The sequence below is a fragment of the Triticum aestivum genome, chromosome 6B (assembly GCF_018294505.1).
Source record: "Triticum aestivum cultivar Chinese Spring chromosome 6B, IWGSC CS RefSeq v2.1, whole genome shotgun sequence".
NCBI lineage: Eukaryota > Viridiplantae > Streptophyta > Magnoliopsida > Poales > Poaceae > Triticum > Triticum aestivum.
Genome location: NC_057810.1, coordinates 680,732,266 through 680,736,053, shown reverse-complemented (window position 1 = coordinate 680,736,053; position 3,788 = coordinate 680,732,266).

The window sequence follows — 3,788 nt, the reverse complement described above, 5'->3', positions numbered from 1 at the left end:
TATCAGTAGAGGATCAATCAAAAACTACTTTTACTTGCCCTTTCGGTACTTTTGCTTATAGATGTATGCCTTTTGGTTTATGTAATGCACCTGCTACCTTTCAAAGATGCATGATGGCTATATTCTCTAACTTTTGTGAAAACATTTGTGAGGTATTCATGGATGATTTATCCGTTTATGGATCCTCTTTTGATGACTGCTTAAGCAACCTTGATTGAGTTTTGCAGAGATGTGAAGACACTAGTCTCGTCTTGAATTGGGAAAAGTGCCACTTTATGGTTAATGAAGGCATTGTCTTGGGGCATAAGATTTCCGAGAGAGGTATTGAAGTTGATAAAGCTAAAGTTGATGCTATTGAAAAGATGCCATATCCCAAGGACATAAAAGGTATAAGAAGTTTCCTTGGTCATGCCGGTTTTTATAGGAGGTTCATTAAGGACTTTTCTAAAATCTCTAGGCCTCTGAGTAATTTATTGCAAAAAGATATTCCTTTTGTTTTTGATGATGATTGTGTAGAAGCATTTGAAATACTTAAGAAAGCTTTGATCACTGCACCTATTGTTCAGCCACCTGATTGGAATTTACCCTTTGAAATTATGTGTGATGCTAGTGATTATGCTGTAGGTGCTGTTCTAGGGCAGAGAGTTGATAAGAAATTGAATGTTATCTAGTATGCTAGTAAAACTCTTGACACTGCCCAAAGAAATTATGCTACTACTGAAAAAGAATTCTTAGCAGTTGTATTTGCTTGTGATAAGTTCAGACCTTATATTGTTGATTCCAAAGTTACTATTCACACTAATCATGTTGCTATTAAATACCTTATGGAAAATTGAGATGCTAAGACTAGACTTATTAGATGGCTTCTCTTGATCCAAGAATTTTATTTGCATATTATTGATAGAAAGGGAGCTGAGAACCCCGTTGCAGACCCACTACCTATTGATGATAGCTTTCCTGATGAACAATTAGCGGTCATTAATGCTTCTCGTACTGCTCCTTGGTATGCTGATTATGCTAATTATATTGTTGCTAAATTTATACCACCTACTTTCACATACGAGCAAAAGAAAATGTTCTTTTATGATTTAAGACATTACTTCTGGGATGGCCCACTCCTTTATAAAGAAGGAGTAGATGGTGTTATTAGACGTTGTGTACCTGAGCATGAACAGGAACAGATCCTACACAAGTGTCACTCTGAATCATATGGAGGACACCACGCTTGAGATAGAACTGCACATAAGGTATTGCAATCCGGTTTTTATTGGCCTACTCTCTTCAAAGATGCTCGTAAATTTGTCTTGTCTTGTGATGAATGCCAAAGAATTGGTAATACTAGTAGACGTCAAGAAATGCCTATGAACTATTCTCTTGTTATCGAACCATTTTATGTTTGGGGCTTTTATTATATGGGACCTTTTCCTGCCTCTAATGGTTACACACATATTTTAGTTGCTGTTGATTACATTAATAAGTGGGTAGAAGCTATTCCAACTGGTAGTGCTGATCATAACACCTCTATTAAGATGCCTAAGAAGTTATTTTTCCGAGGTTTGGAGTCCCTAGATATCTTATGACTGATGGTGGTTCACATTTTATTCATGATGCTTTCCGTAAGGTGCTTGCTAAGTATGATGTTAATCATAGAATTGCATCTCCTTATCACCCGCAGTCTAGTGGTCAAGTAGAGTTGAGCAATAGAGAGCTCAAATTAATTTTGCAAAAGACTGTCAATAGATCTAGAAAGAATTGGTCAAAGGACCTTGATGATGCATTATGGGCTTATAGAGCTGCATATAAAAATCCTATGGGTATGTCTCCGTATAAGATGGTTTATGGAAAAAGCGTGTCACTTATCTCTTGAACTTGAACATAAGGCATATTGGGCTATTAAAGAGCTTAACTATGACTTCAGACTTGCCGGTGAGAAGAGGTTATTTGATATTAGGTCACTTGATGAATGGGGAACCCAAGCCTATGGAAATGCCAAGCTGTTTAAAGAAAAAGTTAAAAGATGGCATGACAAAAGGATACAAAAGCGAGAATTTAACATAGGTGATTATGTTTTGCTATTAAACTCTCGTTTAAGATTTTTTGCAGGAAAACTTCTCTCTAAATGGGAAGGTCATTTTGTTATCCAGGAGGTCTATCATTCCGGTGCCATAAAAATCAACAACTTCGAAGGCACAAGTCCGAGGGTGGTGAACGGTCAAAGAATCAAGCATTATATCTCAGGTAATCCTATCAATGTTGAAACTAATATTATTGAGACCGTCACCCCGGAGGAATACATAAGGGACACTTTCCAGAACATTTCAGACTCCGAAAGGGAATAGGTATGTGGTACGGTAAGTAAACCGACTCCAAAGCAATTCTAATGCAATTTTTCTCCGTTTTGGAATATTTAAGAATTTTGGAAAGAAAGAAGTAATCCAGGAAGGACACGAGGCCCCCACAAGGGTGGTGGGCGTGCCCACCCTTACTGGGCGTGCCCCCCTATCTCATGGGCACCTCGTGTACCTCCCGTACTCCGTTTTCTTGCATGTTACGTATTTTGGTCGGTAAAAATTCATTATATAATCTCCTGAAGGTTTTGAACAACGTATCACGCAAAAAAATCCCCTATTTTTTTAGAGTTGTTTTTCTGACAGGTCTAGAACATCATCGACATCACCACCTTCATTACCTCCGAGGACATAACCACATGGGTATGGGCACTCCCCTTGGCGACTGCCAAGCTTGGGGGAGGTGCCCCGGTATCGTATCACCATCACACTCCTATCTTTACCATTTTACTTAGTTCGATCCTTTTAATAATATCTTGATCTAGTAGATTGAAGTTTTGATTGAATTAGATTTGAGTTTTGCTTTGTGATCTCTTTATGTAATCGAGCCCGTGAGCTATCTATAATAAAGATTAGTGTTGAGTCAAGGGCTTTTGCTATCTTGCTATGATCTTGAGGAAGTAAAAAGAATAAAAAGAATAAAAGAGTACATATTGATCTTTTGGATAGTAATGACTTCACATAAAAAAAGTATGAGGCATAAAAGTTGTTGAGAGTTGACAAACATAGTTTTGGTCATCATTGCAATTAATAGGAAGTAATAAGGAAAGAGTGGTTTTCACATATAAATATACTATCTTGGACATCTTTTATGATTGTGAGCACTCATTAAGTATGACATGCTAAAGAGTTGATGTTGGACAAGGAAGACAACGTAATGGTTTATGTTTTCTCACATCTCATTGATCTTCCCAACATGTTGAGCTTGCCTTTCCCTCTCATGCTAGCCAAAATTCCTTGCACCTAGTAGATATACTACTTGTGCTTCCAAACATCCTTAAACCCAGTTTTTGCCATGAGAGTCCACCATATCTACCTATGGATTGAGTAAGATCCTTCAAGTAAGTTGTCATGTTGCAAGCAATAAAAATTGCTCTCTAAATATGTATGACTTATTAGTGTGAAGAAAATAAGCTTTATACGATCTTGTTATGGAAGTAATAAAAGCGACAGACTGCATAATAAAGGTCCATATACAAGTGGCAATATAAAGTGACGTTCTTTTGCATTAATATTTTATGCATCCAACCCTAAAAGCACATGACAACCTCTGCTTCCCTCTGTGAAGGGCCTATCTTTTACTTTTTGTCTTTTACTTTATGCAAGAGTCAAGGTGATTTTCACCTTTCCCTTTTTCATTTTATCCTTTGGCAAGCACCTCGCGTTGGAAAGATCCTGATATATATATATATATATATATATATATATATATATATATAT